Source organism: Olea europaea, chromosome 4 (genome assembly GCF_002742605.1).
Source record: "Olea europaea var. sylvestris chromosome 4, O_europaea_v1, whole genome shotgun sequence".
Lineage (NCBI taxonomy): Eukaryota > Viridiplantae > Streptophyta > Magnoliopsida > Lamiales > Oleaceae > Olea > Olea europaea.
In genome coordinates, this window is record NC_036240.1 from 9,541,680 (window position 1) to 9,562,850 (window position 21,171).

A 21,171-nucleotide genomic window follows, 5' to 3' on the forward strand; every position below is an offset into this window, starting at 1 on the left:
TATTCAGCCTCTGTTGAGGATCGCGCAATGGCTCTTTGTTTCTTTGAGCTCCAAGAAATGGGGTTGGATCCGAAAAGACTAATATAGGCAGAGGTTGATGTGCGGTCATCCACATTTCCAGCCCAATCGGCATTGGAGTATGTTCTTAATACTGGAGAGCTAGCTTTCTTGATTTGAATACCATAGAAAATGGTTTATTTTAAGTAACGGATGAGCCTTTTTGTTGCTATCCAGTGAATTGTAGTCGGCTTGTGCATAAATCGAAAGAGTTTGTTGACTGCAAATGAGATATTTGGACACGTCAAGGAAATGTATTGAAGGCTACCAACAATTCTACAGAACTCAGAGCTATCCACAACAGCAGCGCCATCAACCAATTGAAGGGATTGAGTGGTAGGGAGAGGTATTGAGACATCTTTTGCACCACTCATACTTGTGTGGGCTAAAAGTTCACTGACATATTTATGTTGTGAGAGGTGTAATCCTGCCTGGGTAGAAATTACGTCAATTCCTAAGAAAAAGTAAAGAGAACCCACATCCTTGAGAGAAAACATGTCACCCAACTGTTTAATGATGTTGGCCACAAGTGTGGAATTGTTCCCAGTAATGACAATATCATCAACATAAACAAAAAAAAAAAAAAATAGAGATCAGAAGCTTGGCTATAAATGAAGAGAAAGGGATCTGCTTTGGAGTTGTGAAAGCCTAGCTGAAGAATGGCATTTTTGAGTACTGTGTACCAAGCCCGTGGAACTTGTTTGAGTCCATAGATGGCCTTTTTTAATCTACAAACATGATTAAGTTTTAAAGTCCATCTTAAAAGGCCAACATTGTTAAGAAAAGTGTCCAAAGAACTTATAAGTTGGTCTATGTTTTTTTTCTTTATTAGATGTGAGATTATATCCCTTAACATGGGTAATGTTTCTGATGTTTGATAAAGAGATTGACCTTGTGGAGAAAAGGAAAAAGATGATAAAGCTTTTGTCTGAATATCCCCTTTTGGTTGAGGAAGACGGTCCAGATTGACTTGAGAATGCTGATGGGCGGGGTTTCAACTTGGATCAGTTCTTCATAAAGATCACCATAAAGAATGTCAAAAAGGATAATGACGAGGATTATGATTGTGAAAATGAAATAGTGTGGCAAGATGATGATTATATTCATCCGATCAAAGATATCACCTCTGCAGAGTGAAAAGAGGCTGTGTTTAATGGATATCAGTCCTTTAGTGCTTCTTGTGCACAATCGCTGCAAAAGGTTAGCTCTAAAGCTATCATTTCCCTCAAATCTGTTTTCATAATTATTTTATTTTATTCAAGTTGGTATTTGCTGTTGTTGACCTCATTTCCAATTGTAGCCATGTAAGCCAAGTCTAACACGCTAAGAAGGACAAACGGTCTAGAAAGGTCTAAGAAGGGGCATGGGAGTGGCTCAAAAGCGCGAGACAACAACATTCGGAATCCAGTGATTCATTACTGGAACAAAACTAATTGTAGTTTTTGAAAGCTATGTTAACTCGGTTTTATTTGCAAGAGAGTAAAATGATATGTAGTGTTTTGTATTGACAGCTGCATCCATCCTACAAGAGTTATATGGAGGAGAATTTATAGTAGTATAAACTGAATTGTGGTCCTCGGATGGGAGTCCATGTGGCTTCATCTCTTTAATTCATATATCTAATCCTAGGCATCGCTTTTGACTTTCTAGCCTGCTATGCATTTATTAACTGTGCAGAGCTGCCACTTGATTTGACAAGAGTTGACATTTAAACTCTATGATAAACGTTCTATCAATCATTCAAAGAAAATACTTGTGCAAATACAGATCTCTTGAAAGAAGTGATATGATAAGGTGCTTTGAAGGTTTGAGCATAAGGGCCTCGGACTCACACACCTCGGTCGATGGTCCTCGGACTTCATGACACTGAGCCTCGATTGAAGCATTGACTATGTTGTGTTCCTTGTTGGTTTTAAGGCCTCAGCTCCTATGTAATGTGCTTCGGCTTGAGTGGGCCAAGTCGACCATGTGCAGCCATGTGTAACGAGACGTAACGATACAAAATACAAACAACAAGACAATTGAACTTTCTCAAACTTATTACATAAGGATAAAAAGATTTTACTATCCAACATATAAAAAATTAAAACGGTCACGAAGGACAATTGCGAGAATGAGTTTGTCGGGTTCTCTTGGTCCCAAAACTTTGTATTCTTTAGTGTAGAAACCTTGTGAAGCCATGTTGCCCATCGTGCCATTTCCTTCTCGATAATTTTAGATAAGACCAACTTGAAATCGACGATACAAAAATTTAATCTCGTCCAAAATATGAAGAAATTCAACGGACAATGATTTATCAGTACGACCATCCACGCATCGTGCACCAACTATAGAGTCAAATTCTGCCCATGTGTTGAATTTGAAAAGATAACCATTTTCAAAACAAAGTTTCAGACCTGGCAAGAGTGCGTGAAGTTTTGCCTCTAAAATGTTTGAACAACTTTCATCATAAAACTCGTGATGTGCAAACACGGCATCCCCATTCGAATTCCTCAAAACTCCTCCGTCGACGTCTAATGAACCTCTGAAACAACCATCAGTGTTGAGTTTCAGATAACCTAATGGAGGTTTAACTCATTGCACTAGTTTAGGATGACGCTGTTGTTTAAATCCCAATCTGTATTCAACCTGTAGTTACATTTTAACATGGATTTTTGGAACTGATTACTAAGAAAGCAATAGTGTTTAGAACCATAAATAATCTATGATTATCTGCAAAGCCAGTGCAGGAAAATATTGAAAAACTAGATAAATAAGCTATGATTATAATGGTAAGATCATTTTAAATGGATATGAGTTTGGAATTTATAACGTAGTGTAGAAACTTTGTGAAGCCATGTGGTTCGTCGCGCCATTTTCTTGTCAATAAATGTGGGTTAGACCGACTTGAAATCAATGATACAAAAATTTAATCTCGTCCAAAATATGAAGAAATTCAACGGACGATGATTTATCAGTAAGACCCTCCATGCATTGTACACCAACTATAGAGTCGAGTTCTACCCATATGTTGAACTTGAAAAGATAACCATTCTCAAAACAAAGTTTCAGACCTATTAAGAGAGCGCGAAGTTCTGCCTCCAGAATGTTCGAACAACTTTCATCATAAAACTCATGAAATGCGAACACGACATCCCCATTTGCATTCCTCAAAACTCCTCCGTCGGTGGCTAATGAACCTTTGAAACAACCATCAATGTTGAGTTTCAGACAACCCAATGGAGGTTTAACCCATTGCACTAGTTTAGGACGATATTGTTGTTTAAATCCCAATCCGTATTCTACATGTAGGGACATTTTTACGTGGATTTTTGGATCTGATTGCTAAGAAAGTAATAGACGTTGAAAATCATAAATAATCTATGATTATCTTCGAAGCCACTACAGGGAAATAGTGGTGAAACCCGGGGAAACCAGAGAAATAAGCTTTGATTATAACAATAAGATAATTTTAAATGGATATGGGTTTGAAATTTATAACTTAGTGGGATGGGCAAAATCTTAGTTGATGGTAAATTCTTGTAATATGAAAACCGATTTAGGAAAATATGAAATTGTTGAGAGAAAAGGAGAAGGAGGGATATTGCCTTATGTAGAAGTAGGAATAATTTGTGAATTAATGCCTGAGAAGAAAAGGAAAGTACGCAAAAAGAAAATAAATTGTGAATTATTTTCATACCCTTTTAACCGTTGTTGGAAAATAATTCAAATTTTATTTGGAAACTTACTATATGATTTCTCACGTGACTGATAAGTTCGCCCCTCCACTAACCATATTGTTTAATTTAATTTTTACTTTCAAATTCAATTAAATGCATGAGAATTTAATATTTGACTTTTAAATTAAGCTTAACTACACGCTTGAGTTCATTTATATAAACTATTGTAATTGGTTATTTATATCCAATATTCCAATTCCTTGATTTCATACGTTATTCGTTTAATTAGGTTTTGATAATTTTGATCTCGATTATTTTACCAAAGTGTCATAAGCAAAGTTTTAAAATACATGAGTAACAAGGCGATAAAACCTCAAGCCTTACGAGTTCAGTCGTGTTTAGTACATCTGAGAATTCTTAATTGGCTAGTTGTAAATAGCCCCAGGGCTATGGAACAAAGGATTATCCCGTTGAAGCTTAGATGTAATATGGTATTTCAATATTTTTATTCTTATTTTCAAATCATTAATATTATTCCATAATCAAATTATTTTAAAGAGACCATTAGTTAATATTTTTCTAATTTAGTTAATTTATTTGACCTTAAAAAAAATAATAAATTAGACAAATAAATAGAAACGCCTGCCTTTTGGGGGCCCAAACCGAAATGAAAAATAGAATTAATCGCCTTTTTTTCATACATTCTCCATATAAAAGGCTGTTTTCATATCTCACACCTACACATTGTCTTTTCCCACTTTTTAAAATACTGGTCATGAGCATAAACCACTTAATTGATTGAGTTGCGTCACTACCATTGCATTATATAGGATAAAAAGTAACAAAATTGAGCAATAGGATAACCTCCTTGGCCCTGCATTTGCATTAGAAGCTCTTGCATGGCCATATTTTGATTCGTGATGCTCCTCATATTTGCTGCCATAGTGGCTATCTCCCTAGTGAGCTAGACAGCCATTCACATCTATCCTCTTCTGTGGTGGTGGTAAGGTCGACGACGACTTGCTGGGCAACTATTGGTACGGTTGCACACGCATTTTCTCTCACCCTCCTAGGGTTACATCTTTATCAGAACTCGTTTTTCAATGTTTCAACCTCAATTTTCAAATTTATAGGGGCTCTTGTTCCTTTTCAAGATCAAATCCTTTTCCGAGGGGGATACCCAAATGTTCACTTTCAGCAAGCTTTAACCACATGGTTGCTCGTGGTTATTGTGTGGTTTTCCCACAGACGACGTCATTTCGTTGACCTCGTTTTTGGTTGGGCCATGTGGACAACAGATACCGACCCACCCTCGCACATGTAAGCCAAGTCCAACACGTTAAGACAGACAAATGCTCTGGAAAGGTCTAAGAAGGGACGTGGAAGTTGCTCAAAGGTGCGAGATGACAACGTTCGAAATCTGATGATTCATTAGTGGAACAATTGTAAAATAATTACTAATCGTAGTTATTGAATGCTATATAAATTCGGTTATATTTGTAAGAGAGTAAAATGATGTTGTGCTTTGTATTCAAAGTTGCATCCATCCTACAGGAGTTATATGGAGGAGTATTTATAGTAGTACAAACTAAATTGTAGCCCTCGGATGAGAGTTCACGTGGCCTCATCTCCTTAATTCACATATCTAATTCTAGACGTCACTTTTGACTTGTTAGCCTACTATGCATTTATTAACTGTGCAGAGCCCCCACTTGATTTCACAAAATTTGACACTTAAACTCTATGATAAACGTTTCATCAGTCATACGAAGAAGATACTTGTGTAAAAATAGATCTCTTGGAAGAAATGATATGATAAGGTGCTTCGGAGGCTTGAGCTTCGACATAGGGGCCTCAGTCTCACCCACCTGGGTCGATGGTCTTTGGACTTCATCATGATGCTGAGCCTCTATTGTAGCATTGACTACATTACATTCCTTATTGGTTTCAGAGTCTCGGCCATCATGCAATGTGCTTTGACTTGAGTGGGCCAAGGGCTACAGTGGGTCAATCACATGAAGCCATGTGGAACGAGATGTAACAATACAAAATACAAATAACAAGATAGTTGAACTTTCTCAGACTTGTGACATAAGAATCAAAAGATTTCAGTGTTCAATTTATAAAAAAATTAAACGATCACGAAGGACAATTGCGAGAATAGTTTGTCGAGTTCTCTTGGTCCCAAAACTTTGTATTCTTTAGTGTAAAAACCTTGTGAAGTCATGTGGTCCGAAGCGTCATTTCCTTCTCGATAAATGTGGGTAAGACCGACTTGAAATTGATGACACAAAAATTTAATCTCGTCCAAAATATGAAGAAATTCAACGGACAATGATTTATCAGTACGACCATCCATGCATCGTGCACCAACTATAGAGTCAAGTTCTGCCCATATGTTGAACTTCAAAAGATAACCATTCTCAAAATAAAGTTTCAGACCTCTTAAGAGTGCTCGAAGTTCTGCCTCTAAAATGTTCAAAAAACTTTTATCATAAAACTCGTGAAATACGAACACGACATTCCCATTTGCATTCCTCAAAATTCCTCCGTCAACGTCTAATGAACCTCTGAAACAACCATCAGTGTTGAGTTTCAGACAACCCAATGGAGGTTTAACTCATTGCACTAGTTTAGAACGACGCTATTGTTTAAATCCCAATCTATATTCAACCAACAGGGACATTTTTACTTGGATTTTTGGAATTGATTACTAAGAAAGCAATAGATGTTTAGAATCAGAAATAATCTATAATTATCTGTGAAGCTAGTCCTAGAAATTATTGAAAAACTAGAGAAATAAGCTATGATTATAATGGTAAGGTCATTTTAAATGGATACAAGTTTGGAATGTATAACGCAGTGTAGAAACCTTGTGAAGCCATGTGGTCCGCCGCACCATTTCCTTCTCGATAAATGTGGGTAAGACCGACTTGAAATCGATGACACAAAAGTTTAATCTCGTCCAAAATATGAAGAAATTCAACAAACAATGATTTATCAGTACGACCCTCCACATATCGTGTACCAACTAAGAGTCGAGTTCTGCCCATATGTTGAACTTGAAAAGATAACCTATCACAAACCAAAGTTTTAAACCTGTCAAGAGTGCGCGAAGTTCTGCCTAAAAAATGATTGAAAAACTTTTATCATAAAACTCATGAAATGCGAACACAACATCCCCATTTGAGTTCCTCAAAACTCCTCTGTCGGTGGCTAATGAACCTCTGAAACAACCATCAGTATTGAGTTTCAGACAACCCAATGGAGGTTTAACTCATTGCACTAGTTTAGGACGATGTTTTTGTTTAAATCCCAATCTGTATTCAACATGTAGGGACATTTTTACATGGATTTTTGGAATTGATTACTAAGAAAGCAATAGATATTTAGAACCAGAAATGATCTATGATTATCTGCGGAACCAGTCCTGGAAAATATTGGAAAACTAGAGAAATAAACTATGATTATAATGCTAAGGAAATTTTAAATGGATATGAGTTTGGAATGTATAACGTAATGCAGAAATCTTGTGAAGCCATGAGGTTCATCGCGCCATTTCCTTTTCGATAAATGTGGGTAAGACCGACTTGAAGTCGATGACACAAAAATTTAATCTCGTCCAAAATATGAAGAAATTCAACGAACAACGATTTATCAGTATGACCCTCCATGCATCGTGCACCAACTAAGAGTCGAGTTCTGCCCATATGTTGAACTTGAAAAGATAACCATTCTAAAAACAAAGTTTCAGACCTGTCAATAGTGCATGAAGTTCTACCTCTAAAATGTTCTAAAAACTTTCATCATAAAACTCGTGAAATGTGAACACGACATCCCCATTTGCGTTCCTCAAAACTCCTCCGTCGACAGCTAATGAACCTCTGAAACAACCATCAGTATTAAGTTTCAGACAACCCAATGGTGGTTTAAATCATTGCACTAGTTTAGGACAACGCTGTTGTTTAAATCCCAATCCGTATTCCACCTGTAGGGATATTTCTACATGGATTTTTGGAACTGATTTATAAGAAAGCAATAGATGTTTAGAACCAAAAATAATATATGATTATCTACGATGCTAGTGTAGGGAAATACTGGAAAACTAGAGAAATAAGCTATGGTTATAATAGTAAGGTCATTTTAAATGGATATGAATTTGAAATGTATAATGTAATGCAGAAACCTTATGAAGCCATGTGATTCGCCACTCCATTTCCTAATAGATATATGTGGGTAAGACTGACTTGAAATCGATGACACAAATTTAATCTCGTCCATAATATGAAGAAATGCAAAGGACAATGATTTATCAGTACGACCTTCCACGCATTGTGCACCAACTAAGAGTCGAGTTCTGCCCATATGCTGAACTTGAAATGATAACTATTCTTAAAACAAAGTTTTAGACTTGTCAAGAGTGCGTGAAGTTCTACCTCTAAAATGTTCAAACAACTTTCATCATAAAACTTGTGAAATGCAAACACGACATCCCCATTTGCTTTCCTCAAAACTCCTCCGTCGGCGGCTAATGAACCTCTGAAACAACCATCAGTGCTAAGTTTCAGACATCCCAATGGTAATTTGAACCATTGCACTAGTTTAAGACGACATTGTTGTTTAAATCACAATTCATATTCAACCTGTAAGGATATTTTTACATGGATTTTTGATATTGATTGCTAAGAAAGCAATAAATGTTTAGAACCAGAAATAATCTATGATCATCTGCGAAGCCAGTGTAGGGAAATATTGGAAAACTAGATAAATTAGCTATGATTATAACGGTAAGGTCATTTTAAATGAATATGAGTTTGGAATGTATAACGTAGTGTAAAAACCTTGTAAAGCCATGTGATCCACCACGCCATTTCCTTCTCAATAAATGTGGGTAAGACCGACTTGAAAATGATGACACAAAAATTTAATCTCGTCCAAAATATGAAGAGATTCAATGGACAATGACTTATCAATATGACCCTCCACGTATCATGCACAAACTATAAAGTCGAGTTCTGCCCATATGTTGAACTTGAAATGATTACCATTCCCGAAACAGAATTTCAAACCTGTTAAGAGTGCACGAAGTTCTGCCTCCAGAATATTCGAACAACTTTCATCATAAAACTCATGAAATGCGAAGACGATATCCCCATTTGCGTTCTTCAAAACTCCTCCGTCGGTGGCTAATGAACCTCTGAAACAACCATCAGTGTTAAGTTTCAGACAACCCAATAGCGGTTTAACTTATTGCATTAGTTTAGGACGATGTTGTTGTTTAAATCCTAATCCGTATTCAATTTGTAAGGACATTTTTACATGAATTTTTGGAACTGATTACTAAGAAAGTAATAGATGTTTAGAACTATAAATAATCTATGATTATCTACGAAGCCAGTACAAGGAAATAATGGTGAAACTCGAGAAAATTAGAGAAATAAGCTATGATTGTAATAGTAAGGTCATTTTAAATGGATATGAGTTTGGAATGTATAACGTAGTGTAGAAACCTTGTGAAGCCATGTGGTTCGCCATGCCTTCTCGATAAATGTGGGTAAGACCGACTTGAAATCGATGATAAAAAAATTTAATCTCGTCCAAAATATGAAGAAATTCAACGAACAATGATTTATCAGTACGACCCTTCACATATCGTGTACCAACTAAGAGTCGAGTTCTGCCCATATATTGAACTTGAAAAGATAACATATCTCAAAACAGTGTTTCAGATCTGTCAAGAGTGCGGAAATTTCTGCCTCTAAAATGTTTGAAAAAACTTTTATCATAAAAATGAAGGAAATTTTGATATAAAATTTCTAAATTAAGAATGTTAAAATTTAGAAAAAAAATCTTGAAAATATTTATGAGACTAGCAATGTTCTAGGACTCTTAAATGTTCTTCTTTCATTCGAAGATTCAGAATTACAAAAAATTGAAAATATTGCAAGAAAAATTAATATTGGAAATAATGAAAATGTTATGACCATAAAATCTGACACTGAAGAATCAAAACCTGAATCTTTAAGGGAACAAGAAAATCTTTCTGAAATTTGACATTTTTAATTTAGAAATTTTATATCAAAATTTCCTTCAGTTTTATTTGTTGAAAATCTTTTATCATAAAATTCATGAAATGCGAATACGACATCCCCATTTGTGTTCCTTAAAACTCCTCCGTCGGCGGCTAATGAACCTCTGAAACAACCATCAGTATTAAGTTTCAGACAAACCAATGGAGGTTTAACTCATTGCACTAGTTTAGGATGACGCTATTGTTTAAATCAAAATCTGTATTCAAACTGTAGGGACATTTTTACATGGATTTGTGGAATTGATTACTAAGAAAGCAACAGATATTTAGAACCAAAAATAATCTATGATTATCTGCTAAGCCAGTCCTAGAAAATATTGGAAAATTAGAGAAATAAGCTATGATTATAACGGTAAGGTCATTTTAAATGGATATGAGTTTGGAGTGTATAACATAGTGCAGAAACGTTGTGAAGCCATGAGGTCCGCCCGCCATTTCCTTTTCGATAAATGTGGATAAGACCGACTTGAAGTCGATGACACAAAAATTTAATCTCGTCCAAAATATGAAGAAATTCAACGAACAACGATTTATCAGTATGACTCTCCATGCATCGTGCACCAACTAAGAGTCGAGTTCTACCGATATGTTGAACTTGAAAAGATAACCATTCTCAAAACAAAGTTTCAGATTTGTCAAGAGTGTGTGAAGTCTTGTCTCTAAAATGTTCAAAAAACTTTCATTATAAAACTTGTGAAATGCGAACACGACATTCCCATTTGCATTCCTCAAAACTCCTTCGTCAACGGCTAATGAACCTCTAAAACAATCATCAGTGTTAAGTTTCAGGCAACCCAATGGTGGTTTAAACAATTGCACTAGTTTAGGACGACGCTGTTGTTTAAATCACAATCCGTATTCGACCAGTAGGGACATTTCTACATGGATTTTTGGAACTGATTCATAAGAAAGCAATAGATTTTTAGAACCAAAAATAATCTATGATTATCTACGATGCCAGTGTAGGGAAATATTGGAAAACTAGGGAAATAAGCTATGGTTATAACGATAAGGTCATTTTAAATGGATATGAATTTGGAATGTATAATGTAGTGTAGAAACCTTGTGAAGCCTTGTGATACGCCACTCCATTTCCTTATAGATAAATGTGGGTAAGACAGACTTGAAATCGATGACACAAATTTAATCTCGTCCGTAATATGAAGAAATTCAACGGACAATGATTTATCAGTACGACCCTCCACGCATCGTGCAGCAACTAAAAGTCGAGTTCTGCCCATATGTTGAATTTGAAAAGATAACCATTCTCAAAATAAAGTTTCAGATCTTTCAAGAGTGCGTGAAGTTCTAACTCTAAAATGTTCGAACAACTTTCATCATAAAACTCGTAAAATGCGAACATGACATCCCCATTTGCGTCCCTCAAAACTCCTCCATCGGCGGCTAATGAACTTCTGAAACAACGATCAGTGTTATGGTGGTTTAAATCATTGCACTAGTTTAGGACGACGTTGTTGTTTAAATCACAATTCGTATTCGACCTGTAAGGATATTTTTATATGAATTTTTGAAATTGATTGCTAAGAAAGCAATAGATGTTTAAAACCATAAATAATCTATGATTATCTACAAACCAGTGTAGGAAAATATTGGAAAACTAGATAAATTAGCTATGATTATAACAGTAAGGTCATTTTAAATGAATATGAGTTTGGAATGTATAACGTAGTGTAGAAACCTTGTAAAGGCATATGGTCCATCGTGTCATTTCCTTCTCGATAAATGTGGGTAAGACCGACTTGAAATCGATGACACAAAAATTTAATCTCGTCCAAAATATGAAGAGATTCAACGGACAATGATTTATCAGTTCGACTCTCCACGCATCGTGCACCAACTATAAAGTCGAGTTCTGCCCATATGTTAAACTTAAAGAGATTATCATTCTCAAAACAAAGTTTGAGACCTGTCAAGAGTGTGCAAAGTTCTGTCTCTAGAATGTTTGAACAACTTTTATCATAAAACTCGTGAAATGCGAAGACGACATCCTCATTTGCATTCGTCAAAACTCCTCCGTCGACGGCTAATGAACCTCTGAAACAACCATCAATGTTAAGTTTCAGACAACCAAATAGTGGTTTAACATATTGCATTAGTTTAGGACGATGCTGTTGTTTAAATCCCAATCCGTATTCAACTTGTAGGGACATTTTTACATGAATTTTTGGAACTGATTGCTAAGAAAGTAATAGATGTTTAGAACTAGAAATAATCTACGATTTTCTGCAAAGCCAGTACAGGGAAATAATGGTGAAACTTGAGAAAATTAGAGAAATAAGCTATGATTGTAATGGTAATGTCATTTTAAATGGTTATGAGTCTGAAATGTATAACGTAGTGTAGAAACCTTATAAAGCCATGTGGTTCGCCGTGCCTTTTTGATTAATGTCGGTAAGACCGACATGAAATCAATGACACAAAAAATTTAATCTTGTCTAAAATATGAAGAAATTCAACGAACAATAATTTATCAGTACGACCCTCCACGTATCGTGCACCAACTAAGAGTCGAGTTCTGCCCGTGTGTTGAACTTGAAAAGATAACCGTTCTCAAAACAAAGTTTCAGACCTGTTAAGAATGCGTGAAGTTCTGCCTCTAAAATATTCAAAAAACTTTCATCATAAAACTCGTGAAATGCTAACACGACATTCCCATTTGCATTTCTCAAAATCCTGCATTTCTCAAAATCCCTCCGTCGACGACTAAAGAACCTTTGAAACAACCATCAGTGTTAAGTTTCAGACAACCCATTGGTTTAAACCATTACACTAGTTTAGGACGACGTTGTTGTTTAAATCCCAAATCGTATTTGACCTATAGGAACATTTTTACATGGATTTTTGGAACTGATTCATAAGAAAGCAATAGATGTTTAGAACCAAAAATAATCTATGATTATCTACAATGCTAGTGTAGGGAAATATTGGAAAACTAGAGAAAATAAGTTATGGTTATAATAGTAAGGTCATTTTAAACGGATATGAATTTGAAATGTATAATGTAGTGTAGAAACCTTGTGAAGCCTTGTGATTCGCCACTCCATTTCCTTATAGATAAATATGGATAAGACCGACTTGAAATCGATGACACAAATTTAATCCCGTCCATAATATGAAGAAATTCAATGGACAATGATTTATAAATACGATCCTCATGATTTATAAATACGACCCTCCACGCATCGTGCACCAACTAAGAGTCGAGTTCTGCCCATATGTTGAACTTGAAAGGATAACCATTCTTAAAACAAAGTTTTAGACCTGTCAAGAGTGCGTGAAGTTCTACCTCTAAAATGTTCAAACAACTTTCATCATTAAACTCCTGAAATGCGAACACGACATCCCCATTTGCGTTCCTCAAAACTCCTCCGTCGACGGCTAATGAACCTCTGAAACAACCATCAATGTTAAGTTTCAGACATCCCAATGGTGGTTTAAACCGTTGCACTAGTTTAGGATGACGTTGTTATTTAAATCATAATTTGTATTTGACCTGTAAGGATATTTTTACATGGATTTTTGAAATTGATTGCTAAGAAAGTAATAGATGTTTAGAACCAGAAATAATCAATGATTATCTGCAAAGCCAGTGTAAGGAAATATTGGAAAACTAGATAAATTAGCTATGATTATAACGGTAAGGTCATTTTAAATGAATATGAGTTTGGAATGTATAATGTAGTGTAGAAACCTTGTAAAGCCATGTGGTCCGCCGCGCCATTTCCTTCTCGATAAATGTTGATAAAACCAACTTGAAATCGATGACACAAATTTAATCTCGTCCAAAATATGAAGAGATTCAACGGATAATGATTTATCAGTACGACCCTCCAATCATCGTGCACCAACTATAAAGTCGAGTTCTGCCCATATGTTGAACTTGAAAAGATTACCATTCTCGAAACAAAGTTTCTGACCTGTCAAGAGTGTGCGAAGTTCTGCCTCCAGAATATTCGAACAACTTTCATCATAAAACTCGTGAAATGCGAAAACGACATCCTCAATTGCATTCTTCAAAACTCCTCCGTCGGCAGCTAATAAACCTCTGAAACAACCATCAGTATTAAGTTTTAGACAACCCAATAGTGGTTTAACCTACTGCATTAGTTTAGGACGATGCTGTTGTTTAAATCCCATTCCATATTCAACTTGTAGGGACATTTTTATATGAATTTTTGGAATTGATTGTTAAGAAAGTAATAGATGTTTAGAACTAGAAATAATCTATGATTATCTGCGAAGCCAATACACGGAAATAATGGTGAAACTCGAGAAAATTAGAGAAATAAGCTATGATTGTAATGGTAGGGTCGTTTTAAATGGATATAAGTTTGGAATGTATAACGTAGTGTAGAAACCTTGTGAAACCATGTGGTCCGTTGCGCCATTTCCTTCTCTATAAATGTGGGTAAGATCGACTTGAAATCGATGACACAAAAATTTAATCTCGTCCAAAATATGAAGAAATTCAACAAACAATGATTTATCAGTACGACCCTCCACGTATCGTGCACCAATTAAGAGTCGAGTTCTGCCCATATGTTGAACTTGAAAAGATAACCTATCTCAAAAAAAAGTTTCAGACCTGTCAAGAATGTACAAAGTTCTGCCTCTAAAATGTTTGAAAAACTTTTATCATAAAACTCATGAAATGCGAACATGACATCCACATTTGCGTTTCTCAAAACTCCTCCGTGGACGGCTAATGAACCTCTGAAACAACCATTAGTATTGAGTTTCAGACAACCCAATGGAGGTTTAACTCATTGCACTAGTTTAGGATAACACTGTTGTTTAAATCCCAATCTGTATTCAACCTGTACGGACATTTTTACATGGATTTTTGGAACTGATTGCTTAGAAAGTAATAGATGTTTAGAACTAAAAATAATCTACGATTATCTGTGAAGAAAGTACACAAAAATAATGGTGAAACTCGAAAAAATTAGAGAAATAAGCTATGATTGTAATGGTAAGATCATTTTAAATGGATATGAGTTTGAAATTTATAACGTAGTGGGATGGGCAAAATTGCAATTGATGGTAAATAATATGAAAACCGATTTAGAAAAATATGAAATTGTTAGGAGAGCAAGAGAAGAGAGGATACTGCTTATGTAGAAGCAGAAATAATTTGTAAATTAAACCCTGAGAAGAAATGAAAGTACACAGAAAGGAAATAAATTGTGAATCATTTTCGGTACCCTTTTAACTGTTGTTGGAAAATAATTCAAATTTTATTTTGGAACTTACCATATTATTTCTCACATGACTAATAAGTTCGCCCCTCCACTTACCATATGAATTAATTTAAATTTTATTTTCAAATTCAATTAAATGCATGAGAATTTAATATTGGACTTTTAAATTAAGCTTAACTACACGCTTGAGTTCATCTATATAAACTATTGTAATCGGTAGTTTATAACTAATTCCTTAATTACATTTGTTATTCGTTTAATTAGATTTGGATTATTTTATCAAAAAGGTTATAAGTAGAGTTTTAAAATATATGAGTAACAAGGCAATAAAACTTCAAAACTTACGAGTTCAGTCATGTTTAATCGAAGCTTAGATGTAATAAGGTATTTCGATATTTTTATTCTTATTTTGAGATCATTAATATTATTCCATAATCTAATTATTTTCAAGAGACCATTAGTTAATATTTTTCTAATTTAGTTAATTTATTTAACCTTAAAAAATAATAAATTGGATGAATAAATAGAAATGCTTGCCTTTTGGGGCCCCAACCGAAATGAAAAATAAAATTGATTGCCTTTTTTTCATACCTTCTCCATGTAAAAAGCTTTTTTCATATCTCACACTTACACATTATCTTTTTCCACTTTTTAAAATACTGATCATGAGCATAAACCACTTCATTGATTAAGTTGGGCCACTACCATTGCATTATATAAGATAAAAAGCAACAAAATTGAGCAATAGGGTAACCTCCCTAGCCCTGCATCCGGTATTGTCCTTGAGGCGCGTAGGATGGGATAGGTTAACCTTCCTGGCCCTGCATTTGCATCAGAAGCTCTTGCATGACCATGTTTTAATTCGTGATGTTCCTCATATTTGCTATCATAGTGGTTATCTCCCTAGTGAACTGGGCAGCCATTTGCATCACACTTCTTCTGTGGTGGTAGTGAGGTCGACGACGACCTATTGGGGTAGCTGTTGGTGGGGTTGCGCCAATATTTTCTCTCACTCTTCTGAGGGGTATAAATTCATCAGAACTCATTGTTCTATGTTTCAACCTCGATTTTTTTCAACTTATGGGATTTTCTCTTGTTTTTGTTCAAGACCAAATCCTTTTTCGAGGGGATACCTAAATGTTCCTTTTTGGCAAGCTTTCACTACACCGTTGCTCGTGGTTATAGTGTGGTTTTCCATAGACGGCGCTAGTCTGTTGACCTCGTTTCCGACTGGGGCCATGTGGACAACAAAAACTGGACCCACCCATGCGCACGTAAGCCAAGTCCAACTTACTAAGACGGACAAACGCTCGGGAAAGGTCTGAGAAGAGGCGTGGGATCGGCTAAAAGGCGTGAGACGACAACGTTCGAAATCCGACGATTCATCAATGGAATGATTGTAAAATAATTACTCATTGTAATTATTGAATGCTATGTAGCTCGATTATATTTGCAAAAGAGTAAAATGATGTATAGTGCTTTATATTGAAAGTTGCATCCATCCTACAGGAGTTATATGGGGGAGTATTTAGTAGTACAAACTGAATTGTGGCCTTCGAATGGGAGTTCACGTGGCCTCATCTCCTTAATTCATATATCTAATCATAGGTATCACTTTTGACTTGTTCGCTTGCTACACATTTATTAACTGTGTAGAGCTATCACTTTATTTAAAAAGACTTGACACTTAAACTCTATGACAAACATCCTATATGTCATTTGAAGGAAAAAGTCATATGATAAGGTGCTTCGGAGGCTTGAGCTTCGGCATAGGGGCCTCGGACTCACCTACCTTGACCGATGGTCTTTGGACTTCATGATGCTAAGCCCCAGTTGAAGCATTGACTGCGTTGCATTTCTCATTGGTTTCAGAGTCTCGGCCACTATGCAATGTGCTTCAGTTTGAGTGGGTCAAGGGCTACTGTAGGTCGGCCACGTGTGACGAGACGTAACAACTGTCATACTCTTGTTTTGGAGTTAAGCTTAAAACTTACTTTTAAGTAACCTTTTATGATGAAACCTGTTTGACGTTTTTTAAATGTTAAAAACCTCATTTATTTATTTATTCTGGGTGTTGAGTACCAAATGTTACTTATTTTTTCTTGCCAAAAAGTAATTTTGCTTTTTTCTTTTTAGAACAAAAAATCGTAGCCAAACATGCTGTTAGTGAGTACCCTAAAGACATTTCCCTTCAACGTGTTGCTATAGCATGGCTATATTTCTATTTTGTGGGTAGTGATTTTCCTTCACATCCTTTGACTTGTGCTTATGTTTGTACAAGCTCATTCTTTTGGTAATATAATTCCTGCTTGAGTTTATGATCCAGGTCCCTTTCCAATTGGTCAAATAGTGTTTTCAAGATGTGCTGCGGGTGTAATCCTTCTATTTATACCCCCTTGATTGCATATGTTTGGCTACTGAAATTGAAATGACATTCCACACATTACCCTAATTATTGTGAGAACTGTTTTACATTTCATTTGAAATTAGTGAACAGTGTGAATTGTGGCTTTTTAACTGTCTGTTATAAGATTATATAAATAAGCCTCTAAGAGCTTTCAAGCTTAGCTACCAAACAAAGAAGGCTTGTATACTTTTCTGTTTTCCCCTCTCTCGACGTTGCTCACGCAAACTTCAGAGCAAAAAAAATACAAATATACAAAAAATGATAACAATTTGAACGATAGCTACATTTGGCTTATAGAAGGAAAGGGAAATCAAAAGTTGTGACTTCACTAGACATTTTGATGGGAAATGAAGATAAGAATAAAAATAGGTTTTCGATAGGATTTTAAAAGTAAAGGGAATCATAGTATGTTTATTTAGATTATATTATATTAGTTTTAATATTTTGATAAGGTAGTTGATAATAGCACAATTTGTCATGTTTTCATCCATTTATACTTGTATTTGCATGATATATTGACTCCTAAACACGCTAAGTATCCTTATATTTTGATTTAAGTTGCAAATGGATGAAAACGGTGGAATTTAGAAAAGAAAAAAAAAGATCAAAAAAGGACTAAAGTGAAAAAAAGTGAAAGTTCAAGGTCCAAGTTGCAAATAATTTAAAGATGAAACGGGCGATGTAATGATAATTCGAGAAAGCTAGGAGTCCATTGGGTGCAATTAGAAGTCAAAAAAAGTTAAATATGACCATAATATTTTCACAAATCAAATTCTAACCACATAAGGATTTTCCAGATTTTCATCTAGGGATTGAGATCCACTTTTTACCTAGTAAACCTTCGAATTTAGCTCTTCTTGAAAAATTGTAGCCCTTTGTGTTATCTTTCCAACACACTTTGAATTGTCTTAATTGAACATCGAGAGAGAAAGTTATGACCAAAATATTGAAAGCAATCGCATAGAACAATTTTTGGCCAAATCTACAAGTTTCCTTATTCTGTTCAACATCTTTTGGAAACAATTTGGCACTCGATTTTAAGCCCTAAGTTGACTAGAACACACACCCCTCACTCCTATCTTTTTTTTTTTTTTTTTTCCATCTTGGGCACAAGAAATCAATGGAGAACTAAGTTCTTTGGTGAAGCCACAAAGGATTTTGTTCGGATTTGGGATTTTAGCCTTATTTCATTCATGTAATGTGATTTTTATTGTTAAATAATTCTAGGATTCAGATTTCATCTTTATATTACACTTTTGAAGTTTGCTTACAATATTTGTTGAGTTTAAATTGTTTCAATAATTTATTGACGTGATTTGATTACTGTTTTGTGCTAAGGTATATTGTCTTTTTTTTTTTAATCTTGTTTCAATAAATCAAGCCGAACTTGTTTTTGGAAGTCTAAATTCTATGATTACAAGTGAAGCAAATTAATCTAGGTTTCTCCTTTTATGAATTGGTTTTGAAATTGATTTAATTTTTATTAGATTGGTTATAGATTCAGTCATGCTTTTTCTATCAATTGATCAAAATAATTATTGAGTTTTAATTCCATTTATGTCATTGGTGGATTAATTACTTCCTTATACTTGATGTATATAGACGTTTCTTAATCTTATTTTAATGAACAAATGTGGGAATGTGTTATAGAAAGCCTAGATTTTTTAAGTAGAATGCATGAATGATTGATGTTGATTGACCCAATATGAGAGACTGAATTTTGGTGCTTTACTAGTCTCACACTTTGATATTAAAAATTCATTCAAATTGATAAATTTCTCCAACCACGAAAACTCTAGTTTGTCAAATAGTACAAACAATTTGTCCATCTCCCTGTGGAATCGACACCCCAAAGCTGTGCATCAACTACCACATTATTTTTTGAGCGTAATCAGTAGTTTATTTGAACTTCTTTTGATTTTAACTTGCTCTATATAAAAGGGTTTGTTCATTGTAATACGTAGGCTTTGATATGAAATAAATTGATATTCTCTTTGTCTTAATCTCTTTCTTCTCTCTTCTACCTTTCTTTTCTCGATCTTGTTCTTGTTCGTTTGTCGTCACATTTCACTATGGTGAACGTCTGGTAAATGCAATGATGACATTAAGAAAAGATTGGGTGTACAGTTCAAGCTTTGCTAGTCCCTTTTGCTGATTGCCAACACAATATGAGATTTGTTCCCTGTTTGGTACCACTAAAAAATCTAATTAAAATTTAAGTCAAAGTAAACAATTAATTTTAACCACAAATTTTATAGAATTCACAACTTTTCAACTACATATTCCATCAACTTTTATCAAAGTCTACTAAAAATCTGATTTTAATCTCTACGAAATAGGGAATTTCAAAGACACGGTGTTAAGGTAGATATTTGAGGGTGTTGGGTGGAAGGATTTGGTTTGACCTTAACAAGGATAGACCTTTCATTTCGGTCAAAAGCATTTTACTTTCTGGATATTGCTTTCCAGTATGCTTGACGTCCATGGTGGAATTTGTCAAATCCTGTAGTAAGATAACTACCAAAGCCTCCTGTTATTTGGATACCTATTTAATTTTTACATTCTATGGTTCCTAGATTCCATTCTCTTAAAGTTTATATAAGACCTTCAATCATCCGTGTAAAGACGTGAACGAACCTAATCAGAGGGCTAATGCTTGAATTTCTGAATCAAGGACGGTGATCTCCAAGTCAAAAAGTTGAAGAAACCACACAGGGTAAATTGTTTTTTGTCCTTTACATTTTTATTCACAGGGACTATTTCAATTCTTGAGACTAAATGAGAATGGAAGGATTAGAGATGAATTGCAGAAAGCTATTCACATGGTGTTTTTACCTTATCTAAATTGTAATTCTTCTTTTACATGGTGTCCAGGGGTCAGAACAGTAGATAAGTTGTCAAAGAAAATTGTTTTCTTTTACTATGGAGCTGCCAATCCACCATGTCTGAGCAACATAGCAAACACAGAAGAACCAATTCCTACAGTTGAAATGAGCACCAACTCTAGCTCCAAATCCAACTCCATAGACATTACCAGTTAACTGTAGCATTACAATTTATACTGGTTATTGGAATTATATGTGTCTTTGCTGAACGGGCGCCAGTGGCGTTCGTCCAGGTGTGTACCCTGCGAGGAATGTTTGGTTCATCAAACCTTTCGAACTGCTGCAGAATCCATAGACAGGCAAGAGCCAACCTAGTGAAATGTTTTGTTCATCAATTATATTTGCTTTTCTATATTCGATTCTCAATCCACTCAACTTGTTGCAGTGCCACAATTTGAAGTTAAAGGTAAAAGGCATGTCTTATCCCTGTAAGATCTATGAGCGGATTGGAGTTGGAATATGTAGAAAGCACAAAGTTGTAACATTTGTTTGTGAATAATTTTTTTGCTGCTCTGTCAAATTACAATTGTAGGTATGTTGCTTGAGGTTCATCGAGTATAAGAGAAAATATTAGAGATACCCCTCATTTTTTTCAAAAATTATAAAAACACCTCTTATGTTTCTACATATTCACCCTTTTCTCTTGAAACAAAATTGTATTTTCCATTTTTCCCTTCTTTATAAAAATTACTTTTATAATTATTTTTAAAACGAGTCATGCTATTCATAGTGAAAACTACCGATAATTGCCCCAAATTTCATACACGTGACAAATTGTTATTTGATGCATTAGTAATAACAATATATCACGTGCATGTCACGTAGAACGACTATCAGTAATCTTCACTAT

General features: G+C 35.0%; 1 pseudogene; it reads left to right on the forward strand.

Moving 5' to 3' along the window:
- The first annotated feature begins 918 nt into the window (after positions 1 to 918).
- LOC111393009 lies at positions 919 to 20,575 on the forward strand (annotated as a pseudogene).
- Positions 20,576 to 21,171: the final 596 nt, after the last annotated feature.